The 27,161-nt window shown below is 37.6% G+C and overlaps 1 long non-coding RNA gene across 1 annotated transcript; it reads left to right on the forward strand.

Annotated features, from left to right (window-relative positions):
* Window positions 1-12,842: 12,842 nt before the first annotated feature.
* LOC116565523 lies at window positions 12,843-25,850 on the forward strand. The gene is made up of 3 exons (XR_004275482.1): window positions 12,843-12,874; window positions 22,141-22,146; window positions 25,574-25,850. It is a non-coding gene; the product is annotated as an uncharacterized LOC116565523 (long non-coding RNA).
* Window positions 25,851-27,161: the final 1,311 nt, after the last annotated feature.

The following is a 27,161-nucleotide window of genomic DNA, read 5'->3' on the forward strand; positions in this document are numbered from 1 at the left end:
CCCTCTGCGCTTTCACTGGGAGGTGCAATCCTGAGCTGTTCCTAAATGGCCATCTTCCGTGTTTTTTTTTTTTTTTTAAGAAAACCATTAATAGTACAATTAAAATTGATCCCTTGGAATATTTTTTAACCATTGCATTTTTCCCTTTCTTTAAATATTCTAGCATAATTTGAAGAAATTTAATTATGAAAGCAAGTGTATTACAACCATTTTCCCCTGGAATATTATCTAAGATCCAATATCCAATGTTGGTGATTTCCAATCCCATTTCCATTGAATTTAATTAATAAAACCTACTGCATACAGGATTGCTAGTTTTTTTTAACTAAGAAATTTCTATTAAAAAACATTGACTTCTCTATAGTTCTCAACCAAACAACATTTTGACATCCATCCAGATCTTGGTTATAATACATGCTCTTCTTGCCTCCTGTGCAAATGAAGCTGATTTATCAAGGCAGGGGAATTAAAATACAGAAAGAGTTTAATACACATGGAGCCAGCTAAATGGAAGACCAGAGTTGTATTATAACTCAAATTAGCCTCCCTGAAAATTTGCAGGCTAGTTTTTCAAGTATAGGTAGGCAGGCAGTGGGGTGGGGAATGGGTGCTGCTGATTGGTTGGCGACAATATTGTAGGGGTGTGGAAAATGGTCCTCCTGTACTGAGTCTGTTTCTGGCTGGGGCCATCTGGTCATCAGAGATGTAACACCTGAAAAGACATCTCAAAAGGTCAGTCTTGGATTTTATGGTAATGATGTTATTTACAGGGAAGTTGCAAATCTTATGACCTCTGGAATAATGGCTGGTAATCAATTAACTGAATTCAAATGCCCCACATCCTCTTCACCTTTTGTTAATTTTACAGAGGTAGTTTAAATTTTGAGAAGAGCTATTATCATTTGAACAATAAACTTAATTTCTCCCAAAGTTAGTATGGACCACACCCAGGAATCACTGAAGGCAGTTTGGTGGTTTAAGACATGATAGAGTTGGTTAGGTTAGGTCTTGTTTACTGTCATAATTTTTATCACTCTTTTTGAAAAAAAAATGGCAAAGATAGTTTTAATCTTCTCTTTTGGGGTTTATCACACCTTATTCTTTTTTTTTTTTTTTTTTTTTTTTGGGACGGAGTTTCGCTCTTGTTACCCAGGCTGGAGTGCAATGGCGCGATCTCGGCTCACCGCAACCTCTGCCTCCTTGGTTCAGGCAATTCTCCTGCCTCAGCCTCCTGAGTCGCTGGGATTACAGGCACGCGCCACCATGCCCAGCTAATTTTTTGTATTTTTAGTAGAGACGGGGTTTCACCGTGTTGACCAGGATGGTCTTGATCTCTTGACCTCATGATCCACCCGCCTCGGCCTCCCAAAGTGCTGGGATTACAGGCGTGAGCCACTGCGCCCGGCCTACCACACCTTATTCTTAAGGTGAGGGCTACATAGATGGGAAAAGACTGACAGCTGTTCTAACTTCTTTCTACTGACAGAGGCTATAGTTGGGATATGGTTGGACTCAGGGTAAGAAGGATGAAACCACTTTGCATTTGTCTGCATGTATTCATGGGTGCCAGGTTGATGGTGAACAGCAGACTACAAGATAATGAGTCCTAATATAAGGAATAAAATCCTAGCTTCAGAACTCATTATAGAATTGTTCTGAAGCCCTTATGATCTAGGTATATAGCCTCAAGCATCAGTGAGACATGGTGTCACTAGCAGAGGGAGATTTGGGTCACAGGTTCTTAGACAAATTGGAATAAGCAGTAAATAGCAAATTTAAATGTAGTGTGTGGTATCTTTTTCCTTAGTTTTCATCCTTGAGAATAAATCAATTCAAACAGCTGTGTCTCAGTCCAGGTAGTGGCATTGCAGATAGACTAGGCCTCTATATGTGATGAAGGCAAGCATATTTTTAATAAGAGGATTTCTGTGGAAATAGAAGAAAATTAATGGTTAATTTTGGGTACAATCTCTCCAGATCTTAGAGGCAAAGCATCTATAGTTAGGAGGAGGGTAGTAGCAATAGACACATGTTTCTTGCCTGTGTTAAAAGGATTAAACTTCATGTTGCAGGACTACAGGAAAAAAGTTGTATCAATAACCTTTTAATAGTAAGTTTTAGTCTTCTTGTATTTCACCTGATTATTTGCATAAAGTGGAGCAGGAATAATTATTTGCCATATAAGCTCTTTGTAAATTGGCTTCATTGGAACTTTTTTTCATAAGCAGTCTCAGATTAGACCTTTTAAATCCTCAAGCCCATCCACGGACTTATCTGTGAATGTAAATCCTCTATGAATTGGGTAGATGACTCTCTTCTCAAGGTCTCAAGGTAATGTGGGGGTCATGGAGCTGTCAGAAAGTGACATTCTTTACTTACCACAGGTCAGGAACCATGTGGGGGTCATGAACCTGTCAGAAAGTGACACTCTTTGCTTACCACAGGTACAGGGATTGCATAGACAAGATATGATTCTAGATTTCCAAAGAGTTTTTTGTTTCTTTTCTTTTAATTATTTTTTTTACTACTTTTTCTAGAGTCTTTAGATAAAACCAGTTACCTTTAATTGGCTCCATAAGTAAAGTTTGATTTATTAAAGCTGTTTTTTTAATATCTGAAAGTATGTCATTCTGGTCAAAATCTGGTAAAAACAACCAGTGTCTCCAATGGTATCCTGTTATAATAAAAAATAGATTTTTTTTTTTTTTGAGGTGGAGTCTAGCTCTGTTACCAGGCTGGAATGCAGTGGTACAATCTTGGTTCACTGCAACCTCGCCTCCCAGGTTCAAGCAATTCTCCTGCCTCAGCTTCCCAAATAGCTGGGACTACAGGTGCACACCACCATGCCCAGCTAATTTTTGTATTTTTAGTAGAGACAGGGTTTCACTATGTTGGCCAGGATGGTCTTGATCTCTTGACCTTATGGTCCGCCTGCCTTGGCCTCCAAAAGAGCTGAGATTACAGGTGTGTGCCACTATGCCCAGCCAATTTATGGAAGTCTAGTTATTTGTATAAGTTCAATGATTGCCATAAATTAAGTAAACTTACAAATAGTTTACAATTTCTGGAGAAATAAGGTATAAAGAAAGAAATATGCTCCAAATTTTGCTCATAGGCATATACTTTACCTAATTGTTAAAAGCAGTAAACAGATCAAAAGAAAAAGGTTTTATGGACTCTACCAAATAAAAGAATTAGCAATGTTTTAAATAAAATAATAATGAAAATATTATTTTGTTCTTTTATTAGTTTGGCCTATGTAATTAACTCCTGTTCTGTCTGGTATAGGGCCAGTAGCCCAGTATCAGCTTTCCACATCATGAACACATCAGCTTTCCATGGTAGTCCTAGAAGTCCCTTTTTTCTCCTCTATTTTAATCACAAAATTTCGAAAGGTATCAGAGACCTGCATTCAACAGATATCCACAGTCTTACCGCTGATTATAAACCACCTTTTGAAAGGGAGCAAAACAAGAAAATTATCTGTGGATGACAAAAGTCTTAAGACAATGACAGTTAAAGCCACAATCAATAAGGAAATGTGGTTATCTCTGTGACACACAACAATTTAATGTAACAATCATAATGATTCCTGATAACATAACAGAATTATAGGAATCTTATACCATTTTGTAACAAATACAACACATTCATATGATATAACCAAAAGAAAGTTAAACACTATTTTATATTTGATGATGTGTCCTATACAGTTTTAATATACCAAATAAGCCAAATATGTCTCTTTTATAATTCAGGGAACCTAATGCTTAAATAATGAATGAGGTCAAAAAAGGACTGAATATAGAATTTTATTTTGGAAGTTTGTCACATATCAAAGGTTGAAAATACTTGATATCACAAAATAGAATCCAAAGTAAATATAGTTTAATTATTTAGCCAAAATAATACTTTAAAGCTTTTCAAATGTTTTTAAAGCAAAACCCTTTACTCATGGATAAAGAACAGACTCAGCTTTCCAAACAAGATCCAATAAAGACAGCAGGAGGCCAGCTGAATTTGTCTCATCTCTCTTCCTTTTTCCTCTTTTTCTTGTAATTTATTCAAAAGGCAAATCTTTCATCATCATTTAATATTACATGAAAATCTTGTTAAAAAGAGAAAGACAAATTTCACCTTTGCATTAGTATATTATTTATGTTAAACTTAATTCTTCATAAAACTTTGTAAATAAATATAGCCAATCTTAATCAGTTTGACCATATGGTAATATTTCCATGAATCTTTTATAACCTTTGCCATTTTGTGTTAAAGAACAGGTTAATTCTCTAAGAAAACCCTGTTATTCAGACCCATGAGCTCAGATTGTGGCTCTGCATGCATGCTTTTATTTTGATGTTTAATTTATGGAAAAACTAAATAATTTCCTTTTAATTTTATCCAACTTGCTCCACATAGAATTTGTTTTTAACAAGATTACTCTCACAAACCTTTTACAACTTGCTTAAGCCTTCAGTTTTATCCTATATTCTTTAAATATTTGAAACAACCCTTAATTTATCTAAATGAGACAATTACTTTTAAAAACATGTTCCCATGCCTTTTTATTAATAACACATAACTTTTAAGTGTCAGCAATTTTAATTGTGTATCATGTGTAGAGCCTATGACACAGGACAGAACTACAGCTAATGTCAGACCCTTTCCATCACTGGTAGGGAGCATGGCTACTCCACATGTCCCCAGGCCTTTCCTAGAATCTAATGACTCTAAAGCAGCCAAGTTGAACAATTATTAAAAGTCATAGAGCAGTGTTATAACCTTTGAGCATCTAGCAAAAAAATTGCACCTGACCTGTCTCATTTAGACAAAATGTGTAAATTTTGGAGATATTCTAATTTTACCAAAAATCTTAAAACTCTTATTTTTCAAAGATAATTAGAGTCACATGAACAAAAAGGCATTTAGATTTTTATTTTCCTGGCAAAATATTTTATTTTAGCACTTATTATTTTTAAGTCAATTAATTAGAGCATTTTCATATATTTTAACAGTGAAACATCACACACATGACACATTCAAATATACAGACAGACAAGCAGATATGGAAGAGTGATAAGATTTGTTATTTGACTGTTTTTAACTTTCTCTTTCTTATGGTAGACAAATTTCTTGATTACCTGTTCCAGGCCCTAAACAATTGTCAGGTATGCAGTTTAAAGGGATAATTCCCTTTAAAGATGCAAATTTGAAGCAAAATAGAAAATTCATATTAATTTACACCAAGGAAAAATGGTGTGGGTAAAAGTTCAGTCAAAATGGCCAGGAAAACCAGACACTCTTACACATGGAGATTTCCTTAAATATGTAAGCTTCTTAATTACATTATTGGCTTTAGGATAGAGCCTTTTAGGGAAAAGAGTCAGGAAAACCCACAGCTTCTAGGTCCTAATTATCAGGTATAGCTGGAAGGCAAAACAGATCCACAAGATAAGAATTTAATTTTTATAGCAAACTCTGGGGCCCCCAAAAAGGGAAGTGCTATGAGAGAAGATAGAGCAATGCTTTCGCAGTGTTATCTCGTTGAAAGGACATTTCCTCTATGCTGCTGGGCAACCCTACACCAATTAGGCCACTCTTTAATTAGCTTATACTCCATTCCATCCCTTCTCAGTATCCAAGAGCATGCTTTTCTTATTCAAACACTCAAAGAAAGGAGTGTCTTCCTGGAGTAATAGCCACTGTAAGCAACTGCCATCAGCTATTTTTAAAAGTATATCTCTTATCTATTATGCATCAAGGTTAATTTTTCTCATGATACAAAATAATTTCTTGTTCCCCTATCTAAAAAGTCAAAAAGATTGGATACAAGAGCAAGAAAGAACAGAGAGGAGGGAAACAGAATTCAGTTGTCTGATAAGATTTTACAAAAGAAGAGCAGAGGATTTAAAACAATATCTGTACACATATATCCCAAACATAAACAATTCAGTTAATTTTTAACTACTGAGCTCAGAAGAAAATCTTTTAAAATATTCTATTGCCAGATATTAGCCAGGACAAACAGCTTTTATTTCTGGATTTAGAATTTTTAACCAAAAGTCACCTCCCACATGAAACCAATAAACTCTAGCTAAGGTTATGATTTAACCATGGACACGTGAGGTGCCTTTAAAGCGATGGCGAGCAGTTTTTGCAAGATCTAGGGTTGTCCCAACGGTAGCTCAGAGAAAAGAAAATTATGACAAGAAACCAGAAGCTGTCCATGACAGGAAAAATAATCAATGGCAGAAGTCCTACAGGTATTAATCCAGAAAGGATTCATTTCCTCAGCTAGGAATTCAACCCTGGTCCCCGCTGTGAAAGGACAAAGCCTTAGCCAGTGGGCCACAGCATGGGACAGTCACCCTTGCTCTTTCCAGGACTCCAGGGCAGTTGTTTTCGAGCTTGCAAAAGATTTTCATGTTTAAGAGAATTCTTAAAGGTAGCCAATGACATGAAGTTGAAAATTCCCAACCTCCAGATAGTAGAGACCAAGAGAGTGTACCCCGATATGGTCAAGTTTTCAAGGACATAAGATGAGAGGGAAACCTCATCTGGAATTTTGTTTTGCAGGGACCTGCAGCAAAGTTTGTACCTCACCAGTCTGTGGGCCATCATGAACCCATTATAGGGGTTCTCAGCCTGTATACCTGTGGTATCCCTCTCCATAACAGAATAATATGGACAAATTTACAGCACAAAATACACTAGATTTTCTATAGCCTAAGACTAGTCTCACAAAATCATTTTCCTTATTAATTAAGACATTGCAGAGGAGACAGTGACTTTCACCATTCAGTCGATCAGTTTGCACACAGGGTGAGGCCAGAAGCCCTAGCTGATAAGAAATTCTTATCCTTTTTCTGGCTTGAAAAGTTTCTGGGTTTGCTTTCTCTGTAAATTCCAGAATAGCAGAGTAGCTTTTGATGCCCCTGCTTGCAGTACCATAGCTGTGGGGGACAAGCCACATTACAAAAGAAATCTTCTTCCATTTTATGGAACCATAGGCAAAAGCCTCTCAATTCTGCAAGATGCTGCCCAAAGAGCTGCATAGGGGAGCTAGACTCACATTTCTCATTCCAGCTGGAATAAAATATACTTGATAACACAGACATCAATCATCCTGCTCAGAAGCCAAGTATAAACCTGACGCTTAAACTTTCCTTTGGTAGTCCCAGTCACCTTTGATCCACTCAAAGTGGGGTGGGATGACCTCTGACTAGGCATTTCCATGGGTGGTCATTGGACAAGATGGAAGAGTTAACTGTTACTCTGAATTAGGCATGTTGAGCTTCCTTCAGGGTTCACAGAATGTGACTGACGGAACAAACTAGGAGAGACTGCTAGACTTACATCAGCAGTTCCTTCAGAGAATCCTTTCTGTAAATAAAAACACACACACCAGGTAAAGATGAACAAAAGGTTTTTCAAACCAAGATTCCAGACAGATTCCAAAACAGAAAGGAGTATTCCTCCAAAAAGTCCCTTATTTTTGAGGCTACAGAGCCAGACAGTTCCTGTGTCAGGGCTACGTACAGTACCTCTAGAGAGGCCAACTGATCCAGAGAAGGAAGCTGGTGATGGTAGCACGTGGAATACTCACCAAACCAGGTTAAAAGACATCTTCCAGGAACTATTTCTCCATTGCAATTAAAATCCATGCACTGTGGCTCAGTAGTGCCCTACCAGTAGAGACAGTAGTTAGTCCAAAAGAACTAGGCAGCTGCTTGGGCTTCAGATTTGAACCACCCAACAGATTCTTCTTGCCCACTGCCCAGATGAAGCGAATTTATCAAGACAGGACAATTGAAATAGAGAACCTGTGTTTAGCAGCTGCACAATACATACAATACATGCATTAAGATGTACAACAACGAACCAAGTGGAGGTGTAGTTTTACAAATTATTTCGCCTTGCATTACTTCTAGACATGAACATTTTCAAGTGCCACTAGGAGTGTTGTTGGAGGAAATCATATTTACAGTGTTTGTTTGAAAGTATATTTGAAGTGAAATTTTGAAAGACTCAGAACTGTTTTGTTTTATGGCTCAGTGGTGCTTCTCACCATATTTATGCTTAAAATTGCTAAATATAAGAGGGAGCTACCTAGTCAGATAAGTTAAATTATTAGACGTTATAATTTTTGGGGTCATTTTTTACTTGAGGTAAAAATAACAATGAAAATTGTGCAGATTGTAAGGGTATCAAACAATGAATTTTGACAAATGCATAGATCTGTGTGACCCGAATTCGTTTCAGCATGCCTCTTTCCAGTTAACCTCCACTCCCACCCACCCATCCAGAGGAAAACACTTTTCTGGGTTTTTGTTTTTAATGACTGCTTAACAAAAAGCACCCTTTTTAATTTTATTACCAAAGATTAGCTTTGCCTGTTTAAAGCTTTATTTAAATGGTATCAGACTTCTTTTTTAAATTTTTGTGATACTTTAAGTTCTGGGATACATGTGCAGAATGTGCAGGTTTGTTACACAGGTATACACGTGCCATGGTGGTTTGCTGCGCCCACCAACCTGTCATCTAGGTTTTAAGCCCCACATGCATTAGGTATTTGTCCTAATGCTTTCCCTTCCCTTGCCTCCAAACCCCCGAGAGGCCCCAGTGTGTGATGTTCTCCTCCCTGTTCCACGTGTTCTCATTGTTCAACTCCCACTTATCAATGAGAACATGCAGTGTCTGGTTTTCTGTTTTTGTGTTAGTTTGCTGAGAATGATGGTTTCTTTCTTCATCCGTGTCCCAGTACAGCACATGAACACATTCTTTTATATGATTGCATAGTATCCAGTGGTGTATATGTGCCACATTTTCTTTATCCAGTCTATCGTTGATGGGCATTTGGGTTGCTTCCAAGTCTTTGCTATTGTAAATAGTGCTGCAATAAACATATGTGTGTGTGTGTCTTTATAGCACAACAATTTATAATCCTTTGGATATATACCCAGTATTGAGATTGCTGGGTCAAATAAGATTTCTGGTTCTAGATTCTTGAGGATTTGCCACACTGTCTTCAACAATGGCTGAACTTACTTTCACTCCCACCAATGGTGTAAAAGCATTTCTATTTCTCTACATCCTCTTCAGCGTCTGTTTTTTTCTTGACTTATTAATGATTGCCATTTTAACTGGCACGAGACGGTATCTCATTGTGGTTTTGATTTGCATTTCTCTAATGACCAGTGATGATAAGCTTTTTTTCATATATTTTTTGGCCACATAAATGTCTTGAGAAGTGTCTGTTCATATCCTTTGCCCATGTTTTGATGAGGCTTTTTTTTTTCTTGTGTATTTGTTTAAGTTCCTTGTAGATTTTGGATATGAGACCTTTGTCAGATGAATAGATTGCAAAAGTTTTCTCCCATTCTGTAGGTTGCCTGGTCACTCTGATGGTAGTTTCTTTTGCTGTGCAGAAGCTCTTTAGTGTGATTAGATTCTATTTGTCAATTTTGGCTTTTGTTACCATTGCTTTTGTTTTAGTAATGAAGTCTTTGCCCATGCCTATGTCCTGAATGGTATTGCCTATGTTTTCTTCTACAGTTTTTATTATTTTAGGTTTTTAAGTTTAAGTCTAATCCATTTTGAGTTCATTTTTGTATAAGGTATAAGGAAGGGGTCCAGAGTCAGTTTTCTGCATATGGCTAGCCAGTTTTCCCAGCATCATTTATTAAATATGGCATCGTTTCCTATTGCTTGTGTTTTGTCAGGTTGGTTGAAGATCAGATGGTTGCAGATGTGTGGTGTTATTTGTGAGGCCTCTGTTCTGTTACATTGGTCTACATAACTGTTTGGATACCAGTACCATGCTATTTTGGTTACTGTAGTCTTGTAGTATAGTTTGAAGTCAGGTAGCGTGATGCCTCCAGCTTTGATATTTTTGCTTCAGATTATCATGGCTATACAGGTTCTTTTTTAGTTTAATATAAAATTATAGGTAGTTTTTGCTAGTTCTGTGAAGAATGTCAATGGTAGCTTGATGGGAATAGCATTGAATCTATAAATTGCTTTGGCAGTATGGCCATTTTCACAATATTGATTATTCCTATCCATGAGAATGGAATGTTTTTCCATTTGTTTGTGTTCTCTCTTTTATTTCCTTGGGCAGTAGTTTGTAATTCTCTTTGCAGATGTCCTTCACATCCCTTGTAAGTTGCATTCCTAGGTATTTTATTCTCTTTGTAGCCACTGTAAATGGGAGTTCACTCATGATTTGGCTCTCTGTTTGTCTATTACTGGTGTATAGGAATGCCTGTGATTTTTGCAAATTGATTTTGTATCCTGAGACTTTGCTGAAGCTGCTTATCAGCTTAAGGAGTTTCTGAGCTAAGACAATGGGGTCTTCTAAATATACAATCATGTAATCTGCAGAGACAATTCGGCTTCCTCTGTTTTTATTTGAATACCCTTTTCTTTCTCTGGCCTGACTGCCCTGGCCAGAAAATCCAATGCTTTCTTGAATAGGAGTGGTGAGAGAGGGCATCCTTGTTTTGTGCTGGTTTTCAAAGGAAAAGCTTCCAGCTTTTACCCATTCAGTATGATATTGGCTGTGGGTTTGTCATAAATAGCTCTTATTATTTTAAGATATGTCCCATCAATACCAGGTTTATTGAGTTTTTAGGATGAAGGGATTTTGAATTTCATCAAAGGCCTTTTCTGCATCTATTGAAATAATCATGTGGTTTTTGTCATTGGTTCTGTTATGTGACTATGTTTATTGATTTGCATATGTTGAGCCAGCCTTGCATCCCAGAGATGAGGCTGACTTCATCCTGGTGGATAAGCTTTTTGATGTGCTGCTGGATTTGGTTTGCCATTATTTTATCAAGGATTTTTTCATCACGTTCATCAGGGATACTGGCCTGAAATTGTCTTTTTTTGTTGTGTCTCTGACAGATTTTGGTATCAGGCTGATGCTGGCCTCATAAAATGAGTTAGGAAGGAGTCTCTTTGTATTCTTTGTTTGCAATAGTTTCAGAAGGAATGGTACCAGCTCCTTTTTGTACCTCTGGTAGAATTCAGCTGTGAATCCATTTGGTCCTGGGCTTTTTATGGTTGGTAGGCTACAGTTATGCCTCAATTTCACAAGTTGTTATTGATCTATTCAGGGATTCAACTTCTTCCTGGTTTAGTCTTGGTGGGTGGTGTATGTGTCCAGGAATATATCCATTTCTTCTTGATTTTCTAGTTTATTTGCCTAGAGGTGTTTATAGTATTATCCGATGGTAGTTTGTATTTCTGTGGGATCAGTGGTGATATCCCCTTTATCATTTTTTATTGTGTCTACTTAATTCTTCCCTGTTTTCTTCTTTATTAGTGTGGCATCTGGCTAGTGGTCTACCTATTTTGTTAATATATTCAAAAAACCAGCTCTGGATTCATTGATTTTCTGAAGGGTTTTTCATATCTCTATCTCCTTCAGTTCTTTTCTGATCTTAGTTATTTCTTGTCTTCTACTAGCTTTTGAATTTGTTTGCTCTTTTTTCTCTAGTTCTTTTAATTTTGATGTTAGGGTGTCGATTTTAGATCTTTCCCACTTTCTGATGTTGGTATTTAATGCTATAAATTTCCCTCTTAACACTGCTTTAACTGTGTCCCAGAGATTCTGGTACCTTGTGTCTTTGTTCTCATTGGTTTCAAAGAACTTATTCATTTCTGCCTTAATTTTGTTATTTACCAAGTAGTCATTTAGAAGCAGGTTGTTTAGTTTCCATATAGTTGTGCAGTTTTGAGTGAATTTCTTAATCCTGAGTTCTAATTTGATTGCACTGTGGGCTGAGAATGTTTGTTATAATTTTCATTCTTTTGTATTTGCCAAGGTATGTTTTACTTCCAATTCTGCGGTTGATTTTAGAATAAGTGCTATGTGTTGCTGAGAAGAATGTATATTCTGTTGTTTTTGTGGAAAGTTTTGGAGATATCTGTTAGGTCTGCTTAGTTCAGAGGTTAGTTCATGTCCTGAATATCCTTGTTAATTTTTTGTCTTGTTGATCTGTCTAATATCGATAGAAGGGTGTTAAAGTCCTCCACTATTATTGTGTGGAGTTTAAATCTCTTCGTATATCTCTAAGAACTTGTTTTATGAATCAGGGGGCTCCTGTATTGGGTGTATATATATTTAGGATAGTTAGCACTTCTTGTTGCATTGATCTCTTTACCATTATGTAATGTCTTTCTTTGTCTTTTTTGATCTTTGTTTGTTTAAAGTCTGTTTTATCAGAGACTAGGATTGCAACCTCTGCTTTTTTTTGCTTTCCATTTGCTCAGTAAGTATTCCTTCATCCCTTTATTTGGAGCATATGTGTGTCTTTTCACATGAGATGGTTCTCCTGCACACAGTACACCATTGGGTCTTGATTCTTTATCTAATTTGCCAGTCTGTGTCTTTTAATTGGGGCATTTAGCCCATTTATATGTAAGGTTAATATTGTTATGTGTGAATTTGATCCTGTTATCGTGGTGCTAGCTGATTATTTTGCACATTAGTTGATGCAGTTTCTTCACAGTGTTGTCGGTCTTTATATTTTGGGATGTCTTTTGCAGTGGCTGGTACTGGTTTTTCTTTTGCATATTTAGTGCTTTCTTCAGGAACTACTCTAAGGCAGGGCTGATGGTGACAAAATCCCTCAGCATTTGCTTGTCTGTAAAGGATTTTATTTCTCCTTCTCTTATGTAACTTAGTTTGTCTGGATATGAAATTCTGGGTTGAAAATTCTTTTCCTTAAGAATTTCAACTATTGGCCCCCACTCTCTTCTGGCTTATAGGGTTTCTGCAGAGAGATCTGCTGTTAGTCTGATGGGCTTCTCTTTATAGGCAACCTGACCTTTCTCTCTGGCTGCCCTTAACATTTTTTTCCTTCATGTCAACCTTGGAGAATCTGACTATTATATGTCTTGGGGTTGCTCTTCTTGAGGAGTATCTTAGTGGTGTTCTCTGTATTTCCTGAATTTAAATATTGGCCTGTCTTGCTAGTTTGGGGAAATTCTCCTGAATAATATCCCAAAGTGTGTTTTCCAACTTAGTTCCATACGTTCCATCACTTTCAGGTACACCAATCGATCATAGATTTGGTCTTTTCACATAGTCCCAAATTTCTTGGAGGCTATGTTCATTCCTTTACATTTTTTTCTCTAATCTTGCTTCATGCTTTATTTCTTTAAATTGATCTTCGATCTCTGATATCCTTTCTTTTGTTTGATTGATTTGGCTATTAATACTTGTGTATGCCTCACAACGTTCTCGTGCTGTGTTTTTCAGTTCCATCTGGTTATTTATGTTCTTCTCTAAACTGGTTATTCTAGTTAGCAGTTCCTGTAACCTTTTATCAAGGTTCTTAGCATTTTTGTGTTGGATTAGAACATGCTTCTTTCACTCAGAGGAGTTTGTTATTACTCACCTTCTGAAGCATACTTCTGTCAATTCATCAAATTCATTCTTTGTCCAATTTTGTGCCCTTATTGGAGAGGAATTGCAATCATTTGGAGGAAAAGCAACATTCCGGTTTTTGGAATTTTCAACATTTTTGCACTTGTTTTTCCTCAGCTTCATGGATTTATCTACCTTTAGTCTTTGACATTGATGACCTTTGGATGGGGTTTTGGTGTGGGTCTCCTTTTTGTTGATGTTGATGTTACTGCTTTCTGTTTGTTAGATTTCCTTCTAGCAGTCATGCCCCTCTTCTGCAGATCAGCTGGAGTTTTCTGGCGTTCTACTCCAGGATCTGTTTGCCTAGGTATCACCAGCAGAGGCTGTAGAACAGCAAAGATTGCTGCCTGCACCTACCTAAGAAATCTTCATCCCAGAAGGTCACCCACCTGATGCCAGCTGGAGCTTTCCTCTGTGAGGTGTCTGTCGACCCTTGCTGGGATGTGTCTCCCAGTCAGGAGGCATGGGGGTCAGAGACCCACTTGAGGAGGCAGTCTGTTCCTTAACAGAGCTGGAGTGCTGTGCTGGGAGATCCACTGTTCTCTTCAGAGTTGGTAGGCAGAAATGTTTAAGTTTGATGAAACCGTGCCCATAGCAACCCCTTCCCCCAGGTTCTCTGTTTTAGGAAGATGGGAGTTTTATCTACAAGCCCCTCAGTGGGGCTGCTGCCTTTCTTTCAGAGATGCCCTGCCCAGTGAGGAGGAATCTAGAGAGGCAGTCTGGCCACAACTGCTTTACTGCCATGCAGTGAGTCACCAAGTCTGAACTTCCCAGATTCCTCAAGACTGTGAGGGGAAAGCCACCTACTCAAGCCCCAGTAACGGTGGAACTTCTTCCCCTCACCAATCCCAATCATTTCAAGTTGACTGCAGACTGCTGTGCTGGCAGCAATAATTTCAAGCTTGTGGTTCTTAGCTTGCTAGGCTTTGTGGGAATGGGACCTGCTTAGAGACCACTTGGCTCTCTGGCTTCTGCCCCCTTTACAAGGGAGTGAATGGTTCTTTCTCACTGGGGTTCCAGGTGACATTGGGGTACAAAATAAATTCCTGCAGCTATCTCCATGTCCACCCAGACAGCCACCCAGTTTTGTGCTTGAAACCCAGGGCGCTGAAGATGTAGGCATATGAGGGAATCTCCTGGTCTGCAGGTTGCAAAAACCATGGGAAAAGCATAGTATCTGGGCCAGATAGCACAGTTCCTTACAGCTTTCCTTGGCTAGGGAAGGGAGATCCTCAGCCCCTTGCACTTCCCGGGTAAGGCAATGTCCCACCCTGCTTCTGCTCACCCTCCATGGGCTTCACACCCTGCCTAACCGGTCCCAATGAGATGAACAAGGTACCTCAGTTGAAAATGCAGAAATCACCTGCCTTTTTTGTTTGTCACACTGGAAGCTGTAGACTGGAGCTTTTTCTATTTGGCCATCTTGCTTAACTCCCTAGATGTTATTTTAATACATGTATCAAGATGTGCAGCTCACTAAACAGGAGACCAGAGTTCTGTTATTACTCAAATCAACCTCCCCTACAATTTGGAAGCCAGGGTTCTTCAAGGATAGTTTGGCTGGCAGTGGGCTAGGGAATGGGTTGGTTAGGGATGCAATAATAGGTGTATGGAAAATAGTCCTCCTGGGCTGAATCTCAATTTGGGTGGGGGCCACAAGAGTCACTAGTCTGAGTGGGACCATATGGTCATTATAAATACAAAAGTCTCAATTCAAAGACATCTCAAAATGCCAATCGTAGGTTCCACCATGGTGATGTTATTTGGAGGAGTAATTGGGGAAGTGGCAAATCTTGTGATCTCTGGAATCATAGTTGGTAATTGTTTATGAATTCAGGTACCTCTGAACCTCCTACCATGGTGTGCTTTTATTAATTTTACAGAGGCAGTTTAGTTTTCTGAGAAGGGATATTATTATTTAAACAATACACTAAATTTCTCCCAAAGTTAGTTTGGACCATGCCCAGGAATGACCAAGGACTGTCTGGCAGTTAAGGTCAAGATTAAGTTGATTAGGGCAGATTTCTTTCACTGCTATAATTGTCTCCCTGTTATAATTTTTGCAAAGTGGTTTTAATCACAAGCATCTGTTTTTCTCAATATAATTTAAAGGTTTTATTTTCTTTAAAAGTGGAAAGAAGAATGAAATTGATCAGTCAGATTTTCTCACTTGTTCCTTAAAACATTTACATGGTATATTGAAAACACTGATTCCCTTTAGTGCTTGTGCTTTGGTAGATAAATACAAAGTAAAGCAAATTCAGCAGATCTGTGCTTCAAGTGCTTCCTCTGCTATGTATGTGAATTTGCCTCACTCATTATTACAATGTGTTTCCAAGAGTTTTACTTCACATTGGACCTGGATTTTCTGCTGGGTAGCATTAAAATGTTTCCCAAACAGCCATTACAATTTAGATGACTGACCTGAATGCCCACTCTTTTCCCTCAATTCTGGCGACATTTTTTTTCAGTGCTTCATAGCATGAATTCCATGTAACATTTTCTGTGCAGTCAACAACATCAACAATAAACCAAGTGGTGATTTCGTTTTCTAAACTATTTCACCTTGCATTTTTTCTAGATTTGAACATTTTCAGGTTTCATCAGGAGTATTATTGAAGGCAATCATATTTAAAAGTGTTTGAAGGTATATTCGAATGTATATGTTGAAAGACTCAGGCGTCTATTTGACTTTATGGCTCAGCAGCTGTTTCTAATCATATACTTGAGACTGTTAAATGTATGAATGAGCTACCTAGTTAGAGAAGTTAAATGATTAGTTCCATCAGATTTACATAGTCCATAAACTTTGAAAAATGTGAATATCCAATATAAAATATAACACTATGTGAAATAGCCCATCACCACTCAATAGATTATGGAATCTGAAGTAAAATTAAAACTCTATTATAAAAAAATATTGTTAGTAAGTTACACTAGCTAGGGAGTAATACATGTGTGTGGTTATCATTCACAATTTTACTAGAGTAACACGAATGTAATAAACGTCTCTCCTACACTCCCTTGACCCTTTTCCCTATGGCTAGAGTGGCTGAGAAGCAAGGCACCAAGTCCTTAGGCTGCACACAGTAGGGGGACCCTTGGCCTAGTCCATGAAACCATTTTTCCCTCCTAGGCCTCAGGGTCTGTGATGGGAGGGGCTGCTGCAAAAGTCTCTGATATGCCCTGTAAACATTTTTCCTATTGTCTTGGTGTTTAACATTTGGCTCCTTGTTATTTTTTGCAACTGTCTGCATTGTCTTGAATTTCTTCTCCAAAAATTGGATTTTATTTTCTATTGCATCATCAGACCGAAAATTTTCCAAATTTTTATGCCCTGTTTCCCTTTTAAAACTGAATGCTTTTAACAACACCTAAGTCAACTTTTGAATGCTTTGCTGCTTAGAAATCAATCCCTAAATCAACTCCTTCAAGTTCAAAGTTTCACAAATCTCTAAGGCAGAGACAAAATGCCACAAGTCTCTTTGCTAAAGTATTGCAAGGGTCACCTTTACTCCAGTTTGCAAGGAGTTCCTCATCTCTATCTGAGACTACCTCAGCCTGGATTTCATTGTCCGTATTATTATTGGTATTTTAGTCAAAGCCATTCAGCAAGTCTCTATGAAGCACCATACTTTCCCACATATTTCTATTTTCTTCAGAGACCCCAAAGTATTCCAGCTTCTGCCTGTTACCCACTTCCAAAGTTGCTTCCAAATTTTTGAGTATCTTTACAGTAGCACCCCACCCTTGGTACCAATGTACTGTATAGTCTGTCTTCATGCTGCTAATAAAGGCATACCCAAGATTGGATAATTGATAAAGAAAATGAGGTTTAATGGATTCTCAGTTCCACATGGCTAGGGAGGGCTCACAATCATGGTGGAAGATGAAAAGCATGCCTTACATGGCAGCAACCAAGAGAGAATGAGAACCAAGTAAAAGCAGAAGCCCCTTATAAAAACATCACATCTCATGAGACTTATCACTATCAAGAGAACTGCATGGAGGAAACTGCCCCCATGACGCAATGAATTCCCACAAAGTTCTTCCACAACATGTGGGAATTATGGGAGCTATAATTCAAGATGAGAGTTTGGTAGGGACACAGCCAAACCATATCAGGCTCTTTTTTAGTTCCACATGAATTTTAGGATTTATTTTTCTATTTCTGTGAAAAATCATGTTTGTACTTTGATAGAGATTGCATTGACTCTGTATATTGCTTTGGGGAGTTTTTAATGATAATTCATTCTAATTCATGAACATGTTTTATAATTTGTGTCATCTGCCAGAACTTTCATCACTGTTTCGTAGCTTTTCTTGCAGAGATTTTTACTTCCTTCATTAAATTCATTCCTGACATTTTGTTTTTTGTAGCTATTATAAATGGAATTGCCTTCTTGCTTTCTTTCTCAGCTAGACCATTATCAGTATATAGCAATGCTACTGATTTATGGACATTAATTTTGTATCTTGTAAATTTACTGAATTTATTTATCAAACTTAAGAGATTTTTGATGGAGTCTTTAGGTTTTTCTAAATATAAAATTACATCATTAGTAAAGAGGGAAAATTTGACTTCCTCCTTTTAAATTTCAATGCCTTTTATTCCTCTCTTGCCTGATTGCTCTGGCTAGAACTTTCAGTACTATGTTGAATAGGGATGATGAAAGTGGACACTCTTGTTCCAGTTCTCAGAGGAAAGGCTTTCAACTTTTCCCCACTCAGTATGATGTTAACTGTGGGTTTGTTTTATATAACTTTATTATTATATTGAGGCATGTTCTTTCTATGCCTAATTTGTTGAGCGTTCTTATCATGAAGTGGTTTGAATTTTATTAAAAGCTTTTTCTGCATCTATTGAGATAATCATATTATTTTTATTCATTTTATTTTTGTGATGTCTCACGTTTATTTATTTGCATTCCTCATATAAATTCCAATATGCTGGTTGACTCCGTTTGCTACCATTTTACTGAGGAGGACTTTTTAATCTGTGTTCATTGGGATGACCAAAACTGTAGGTAAAAACTTCCCAATGCTAGGAAGAGATTTAGACATCTAGACCCATGGGCCCAGCAATCCCCAAATACAATGCAAAAAGGTCTTTGCCATAGCACATTATAATCAGACTGTCTAAAGTCAAAGTGAAAGATCAAATTCAAACACAGCAAGAGAAAAATGTCTAGTCACTTATAAAAGAAACACCATATGACTAAGTTGGACATTTCAGCAGAAACCTTACCTGAAGATAGAGATGACATATTCAAAGTTCTGAAAGAAAAAACCCTGCCAATCAAAAACTGTATACCAAGAAGGATTGATCTTCATAAATTAAGGAGTAATGAAATATTTTCCAGACAAGCAAATGCTGGGGGAATTAATCACCACTGGACAACCCCTATAAGAAATGCTTAAAGGAGTCCTAATCTTGGAAGTGAAAGAACAATGTTCACCATCATGAAAATGCACAAAGCATCAAGCTCATTGGTAAAGCAATTCCACAGAAAAAGGAATAGAGGGGAATAAAATGGCAACACTACAGAATTCCATCAAACAACAATGACAAAGGAAAAAAAAAAGAATATATGAAACTAGGAAATAATTAACAATAAGAAAAGGAACAAAACCTCACATATTAATATTAAGCTTGAACATAAGTGGATTAAATGATTCACTTAAAAGATATATATTGGCTGAATGGATTTTAAAAAATGACCCAAGTTTATGCTGCTAAAGCCTGTGGTCCAATGTTTCTTTGTCAGTTCTCTATTTAGGTGATGTGTTTAGTGATGTGAGTAGGGTGTTTAAGTCCCCAGCTATTATCGTATTGCTTTTTATCTCTCTGTTTAGGTCTGGCAATATTTTTTTTTTATGAATCTAAGTGCTTTAGTATTGGGTGCAAATATATTTACAATTGTTACGTTCTCTTGCCGAATTGACCCTCTTTTTCTCCTCTTACCGTTTTTAATTTAAAGTCTATTTTACATGATATAAATAGAGCTACTTCTGCTCACTTTTGGTTTTTGTTTGAATGGAATATTTTTTCCACTCCTTTACTTTGCTGTATGCATTACTTAGTCTACATGTGTATTTAAAGGTGAGATGTGAATGAACTTAAAGTGTTGTTAGGAGAAACAGATGAAATGATGGGCAAGAGAAATATTTGCCTGTATGGTAATCATCAAACTTTGTTATTACAAAGAAATATTTAAATGAAAACCTAGTATCTTAAAAGTAAATACAGTTGAGGAATGGGGGTGGAGTGGGATAGAAGGGTGTTGACAATAGTAGTTTTGATTCTGGTAAACCTCAAGGGACGCACAATATGATGAAGCTGGTTAGGGAGATCAGTGTTCATTTATGATTCTGTATGAACTTACTTGACAGAGTGGACGTGTTGGAACACTGAAAGTTGACAGCCCCTGCAGCCTGGAATGATAAAATACACATACAAAGGAATTTGTAATTCATTTTGCAGAATTCCCTATTCCTCTTTAGCATTGACTTTTAAAAAATAGCTACTACTTATCATGGGGTCGGGGGGGGAGAAGCAAAAATTTCTCTAGACACATAATTCAGTCTATTTATACCCAATCAAACTTACCTTTCTTAATCTGACACTTAGTGACTTTTAATTTATTATAAACTTGTACTCCTCATTTCTTACTCTTATCTTTAATGTATTAAGTCAAATAACAAAGCCTGAAAGTATATTGATTTGGGTTTTCAGAATATTTACTATTACTAAATGGTTTTTCCATTTTCAATTATTACTCAGAACATTTGTTGGCTAAGTTTGTATTAAATGTAGTTACCAAAGGACTTTTTAATACTGATGCATTTATCCTCAGATAATAAAGTTAGCCTCAAACCTTAAACCCTTAGCTAAAGCGACAGCATTCCTGCAGCCACTTTAGGTTACCCTGAAGCAGGTTAATTAAACTGCTGTGTACTGTTTTGTCAAGATTTATCCCATTGTATAAATCTAGGTGTGTTATCTCTGTAGCACATTGTTCTAAAAGAAAACTATCTACCTCTAAAAAAAAACCCTAAACAAGGCTCAGTTATTAAATAGAATGGAGAGACAGATTAATCTTAGCTCTGGTTTGAGGGAAAAAGTCTCATCCCGTGGTTAGAAAGTGTCCAAGTTTTATTTCTGAGTGGAGGATTTTGTTTAGGAGATCCATGGTTTGTTGAGACATGGAGTACCTAAGAAATATTTATTTCCTTCATCTCATGGATGATGATTTTAAAAATAGGGAGCATTACAATTCAAATACAAGATTTGTCAAAATTTAGGATGGTCTTTATGTAAGGGCGATAGGTTTTTTAAAATTTCTTTAAAAAAAAAAAAAAACTGGGCTACTTGTACAGAATGTGCAGGTTACATAGGTATGCATGTGCCATGGCGGTTTGCTGCACCTATTGACCCATGCTCTAAGTTTTCTCCCCTCACCCCCCAACTCCCAACAAACCCTGTGGTGTGTTATTTCCCTCTCTGTGTCCATGTGTTCTCTATGTTCAACTCCCACTTATGAGTGAGAATATGCAGTGTTTGGTTTTTTGTTCTTGCATTAGTTTCCTGAGGATGATGACTTCCAGCTTCGTCCATGTCCCTGCAAAGGACATAATCTCATCTGTTTTATGGTTGCATAGTATTCCATGGTGTATATATACCACATTCTCTTTATCCATTCTATCACTGATGGGCATTTGGGTTGGCTCCATGTCTTTGCTACTGTAAATAGTGCTGGAATAAACATACATGTGCATGTGTCTTTACAGTAAAATGATTTGTATTTTTTGGGGGGGCACATACCCACTAATAGGATTGCTGTGTCAAATGCTTTTTCTGGTTCTAGGTCCTTAAGGAATCACCATACTGTCTTCCACAATGGTTGAGTGACAATCCCACCAATAGTGTAAAAGCATTTCTATTTCTCCACAACCTCACCAGCATCTATTGTTTCCTGACTTTTAAATAATTGCCATTCTGACTGGTGTGAGATGGTATTTCATTGCGGTCTTGATTTGCATTTCTCTGATGATCAGTGATGTTGAGCTTTTGTTCATATATTTGTTGGCCATATAAATGTCTGCTTTTGAGAAGTGTTCTTTCCTACCCTTTGCCCAATTTTTGATGGGATTGTTTGGTTTTTCTTGTAAATATGTTTAAATTCATTATAAATTCTGGATGTTAAACCTTTGTCAGATGGGTAATTATAAAATTTTCCCCCATTCTGTAGGTTGCCTGCTCACTCTGATGATAGTTTCTTTCACCGTGAAGAAGCTCTAGTTTAATTAGATCCCATTTGTCAATTTTGGTTTTTGTTGCAATTGCTTTTGGCATTTTTTGTCATGAAGTCTTTGCCCATGGCTATGTCCTGATTGTATTATTGTTTTTATGTTTTTGGTTTTATATTTAAGTCTTTAATCCATCTTCAGTTAATTTTTGTATAAGGTGTAAGGAAGGGGTCCAGTTTCAGTTTTCTGCATATGGCTAACCAGTTTTCCTATCACCATTTACTGAATAGGAGATCCTTTCCTCATTGCCTGTTTTTGTCAGGTCTGTATAAAATCAGATGGTTGTAGACGTGTGGTGTTATTTCTGAGGTCTCTGTTTGGTTCCATTGGTCTCTATGTCTGTTACGGTACCAGTATTATGCTGTTTTGGTTATTGTAGACTTGTAGTATAGTTTGAAGTCAGGTAGCATGATGCTTCCATCTTTGTTCTTTTTGCTTAGAGTTTTCTTGGCTATATGGAGTCTTCTTTGATACCATATAAATAAAGTAGTTTTTCCTAATTCTGTGAAGAATGCCAGTGGTAGTTTGATGAGAATACCATTGAATCTATAAATTACTTTGGGCAGTATGGTCATTTTCACAATTTCGATTCTTTCTATCCATGAGGATGGTATGTTTTTCCCTTTGCTTGTCCTCTCTTATTTCCTTGAGAAGTGGTTTGTAGTTCTCCTTTAAGAGGACTTTCACATCCCTTGTTACCTGAATTCCTACACATTTTACTCTCTTTGCAGTGATCCTGAATGGGAGTTGATTTATGATCTGGCTCTCTGATTATCTATTATTGGTGCAAAAGAATGCTTATGATTTTTGCACAGTGATTTTGTATCCTGAGACTTTGCTGAAGTTGCTTATCAGTTTCAGGACATTTTGAGCTGAGATAATGGGGTTTTCTGAATATAAAAGCATGTCACCATGTGGACACAGTGTCTCTGCCTGTAATCCCAGTACTTTAATAGGCCGCCTTTTTTTCTCTCCTCTAATAGGAGACAAAAAATCCTATTGCCCGTACATAAAGACCATCCTAAATTTTGACAATTCAAATACAAATCTTGTATTTGAATTGTAATGCTCCCTATTTAAAAAATCTCCTTGCAGATCACAAGGTCAGGAGTTTGAGACCAGCCTGACCAACATGGTGAAATACCCTCTCTACTAAAAATACAAAAATTAGCTGGCCATGGTGACATGTGCCTCTAATTCCAGCTACTCAGGCGACTGAGGCAGGAGAATCATTTGAACCTGGGAGGCGGAGGTTGCAGTGAGCCAAGATCATGCCACTGCACTCCAGCCTGGATGACAGAGTGAAACTCTGTCTTAAAAAAAAAAAATAACAAAAAAAGAAAAAAAAAAAAAAAAGAAATCATGTCATCTGCAAACAGAGACAATTTTATTTCCTCTCTTTCTATTTGAATATTCTTTCTTTCTTTCTTTTGCCAGATTGCCCTGGCCAGAACTTTCAATACTGTGTTGAATAGAAGTGGTGAGAGAGGGCATCCTTGTCTTGTGCTGGTTTTCAAAGAGAATGCTTCCAGCGTTTGCCCATTCTATATGATATAGGCTGTGAGTTTATCATAAGTATCTCTTATCATTTTGAGAAATGTTCCATCAATATCTAGTTTGTTGAGAGTTTTTAACATGAAGGGATGTTGAATTTTATGAAAGGTCTTTTCTGCATCTATTGAGATAATTGTGTATTGTTTTTTTTTGATTATTCTGTCTTGTAATGGATTATGTTTATTGATTTGCATATGTTGAACCAGTCTTGCAACCCAAGGATGAGGATGACTTGATCATGGTGGATAAGCTTTTGACATGCTGTTAGGTTTGGTTTGCTAGTATTTTATTGAGGATTTTTGCATCAATGTTCATCAGGGATATTGGCCAGAATTTTTCTCTCCTTGTTGCGTCTTTCCCGGTTTTGGTATCAGGAAGATGCTGGGTTCATAAAATGAGTTAAGAAGGAGTCCCTCCTTTCAATTGTTTGGAATAGTTTCAGAAGGAAGGATACCAGCTCTTCTTTGTATTTCTGGTAGAATTCAGCTCTTAATCCATCTGGTCCTTGGCTTTTCTTGATTGCTAGGCTATTAATTACTGCATTAATTTCAGAATTTGTTATTGGTCCATTCAGGAATTCAACTTTTTCCTTTAATCTTGAGAGAGTGTATGTGTCAGGAGCTTATCTATTTCTTCTAGATTTTCTAGTTTATTTGTATAGAGGTGTTTATAGTATTCTCTGATGGTAGTTTGTATTTCTGTGGGGTTAGTGGTGATATACTCTTTATTATTTTTTACTGTGTCTATTTGATTCTTCCCTCTTTTCTTCTTTGTCTAGTTAGTGGTCTATTTTGTTAATTTTTTCAAAAAACAGCTCCTGGATTCACTGATTTTGAAGGGTTTTTCATGTCTCTATCTCCTTCAATTCTTTTCTCATCTTAATTATTTCTTGTCTTCTGCTAGCTTTTGGACCAGTTCGCTCTTGCCTCTCTAGCTCTTTTAATTTTGATGTTGCTGTGTCTATTTGAGATCTTCCTAGCTTTCTGATGTAGGCATTTCATGCCATAAATTTCCCTCTTAGCACTGCTTTAGCTGTACCCCAGAAATTCTGGTACATTGTTTTCTTGTTCTCATTGGTTTCCAAGAACTTCTTGATTTCTGCCTTAATTTCATTATTTACCCAGGAGTCATTCAGGAGCAGGTTACTCAATTTCCATGTAATTTTGTGGTTCTATGTGAGTTTCTTAATCCTGAGTTCTAATTTAAATGCACTGTGGTCGCAGAGACTGTTATGATTTCAGTTCTTTTGAATTTGCTGAGGAGTGTTTTACTTCCAATTATGTGGTAGATTTTAGTGTCATGTGGCACTGAGAAGAATGTATATTGTATTGATTTGGGGTAGATAGTTCTGTAAACGTCTACTAGGTCTACTTGATCCAGAGCTGAGTTCAAGTCCTGAACATCCTTGTTAATTTTCTGTCTCATTGACCTGTCTAATACTGACAGTGTGGTGTTAAAGTTTCCCGCTATTATTGTGTGGGAGCCTAAGTATCTATATAGATCTTTAAGAACTTGTTTTATGAATCTCTGTGCTCCTATATTGGGTGTATATATGTTTAGAACAGTTAGCTTTCTTGTTGAATTGTTCCCTTTACCATTATTATTTTTTTAATCTTTGTTGGTTTAAATTTTCTTTTGTTAATAGGATTGCAACTCCTGCTTTTTTTGCTTTCCATTTGCTTGGTAAATTTTCCTCTATCCCTTTCAGCCATACGTGTCTTTGGATGTGATATGGGTCTCCTGAATACAACCTGCTGATGGGTCTTGACTCTTCATCCAATGTGCCAGTTTGTGTCTTTTAATTTGGGCAGTTAACCCACTTACATTTAAGAACAGTATTATTATATGTGAATTTGATCCTGTCATCATAATACTATTTGGTTATTTTGTACCCTAGTTGATGCAGTTTCTTCCTAGTCTCATTGGCCTTTATATTTTGGTGTGTTTTTGCAATGGCTGGTACCAGATTTCCTTTCCATATTTAGTGCTTCTTACAGGAGCTCTTGCAGGGCAGGCCTGGTGGTATCAAAATTCCTTAGGATTTGTTTGTCTGGAAAGAATTTTATTTCTCCTTCACTTGTGAGGCTTAGTTTGGCTGTATAGGAAATTCTGGGTTGAAAATTCTTTAGGAATGTTGAATATTGGCCTCCAATCTCTTCTGGCTTACAAAGTTTCTGCTGAAAGGTTCACTTTCAGTCTGATGGCCTTCCATTTGTAGGTGACCTGGCCTTTCTCCCTGACTGCCTTTTACATTTTTATTTTCATTTCAAGCTTGGAGAATCAGATGATTATGTGTCTTGGTGTTGATTATCTCATGAAATATCTTAGTGGTGTTCGCTATATTTCCTGAATTTGCATGCTGGCCTGTCTTGCTAGGTTGGGGGGGTTCTCCTGGATAATATCCTGAGGTGTGTTTTTCAGCTTATTTCCATTCTCCCTATCTCCTCCTGGTACTTCAATCAATCATAAGTTAAGTCTTTTTATGAAGTTCCATATTTCTTAGAGGCTTTGTTTATTGCTTTCATTCTTTTTTCTTTAGTCTTGTCCGCATGCCTTATTTCTCAAGACAGTCTTAAAACTCTGATATACCTTCTTCCACTTGGTCAATTTGGCTATTGAGACTTGTGTATGCTTCATGAAGTTCTCGTGCTGTGTTTTTCAGCTCCAGCAGGCTGTTTATGTTCCTCTCTAAACTGATTATTCTAGTTAGCAATTTCTCTAACATTTTATCAAGGTTCTTAGCTTCTTTGCATTGGGTTGAACATGCTCCTGTAGCTCATATAGTTTTTTATTACCCATCTTCTGAAGCCTGCTTCTGTCAATTCATCCATCTGATCCTCTGTCCATTTCTGTGCCCTCGATGGAGAGATGTTGCAGTCATTCAGAGAAGAGGCACTCTGGCCTTTTGGGTTTTCAGCATTTTTTCATTGATTCTTAGTCTTTGAGGTTGCTGATCCTTGGATGGGGTTTTGTAACGGCTTTTTTGTTCTTGATGATGATGCTAGTGCTTTCTGCCTTTTTTTTTTTTTCCCCAATGGTCATGTCCCTTTTCTACCAGGGCGCCTGAAGTTTTCTGGGGGTTCACTTCAGGCTCTATTCATCTGATTTGCTCCTGCACCTGGAGATTTCATTCAAGGAGGCTGAAGAACAACAAAGATGGGTGTCTGCTCCTTCTCCTAGGATCTCTGACCCCAAGGGCAGTAGGATTGCTCTTGTATAGGATGTCTGACAACCACTGGAGGATCTCACCCAGTTGGGTGGCACAGGGAGCATTTAACGAAGCACTTTGTCCGTTGGTGGAGGGGGTGTGGTTTGCTGGAGGGAAACCCATTCATCTGGGCTACCTGTATTTCTCAGAACCACCAGAAGGAAAAGCTAAGTCTGCTGGTCTGCAGAGACTGTGGCCACCCCTCCCTTTAGAGACTAAGGCCTAGGGAGACTGGGTTCTGTCCCTGAGCCTCTGGGTGGAGTTATTGGAGTTCCTGTAGGGAAGCCCCATCCAACAAGGAAGGAGGAGTCAGGGTCAGGCCTGAAGAGGCACCCTGGCTGCAGACTGCCACAGCTGGTGTGCTGGGCTGTGGGAGACATGTTTTGGGATCCTGCTGTCCAGCCTCCCTGGCTCCAGCGGAGGAAAAGTGCAGCCCGAAGCTATAAAGATGTATGCCACCCTTCCCCGTCCCAAGGAGCTTACTGTTAGACAGTTGCAAGCCCAGGGGCTATTCCTGCCCCTCCGCCAAAGATATCAAATGGCTTAGACAACAGGCAGCTACATTTGCAGTGCTGGTCTCCCCACTCCACAGGAGTTCGGTAGCCTTAAGCAGCTTTCAGCTGATGGGCTGTTGAGAATCTATGCATTCTG

Source organism: Sapajus apella, unplaced genomic scaffold (genome assembly GCF_009761245.1).
Source record: "Sapajus apella isolate SASKATOON/1434 unplaced genomic scaffold, GSC_monkey_1.0 scaffold40, whole genome shotgun sequence".
Classification (NCBI taxonomy): Eukaryota; Metazoa; Chordata; class Mammalia; order Primates; family Cebidae; genus Sapajus; species Sapajus apella.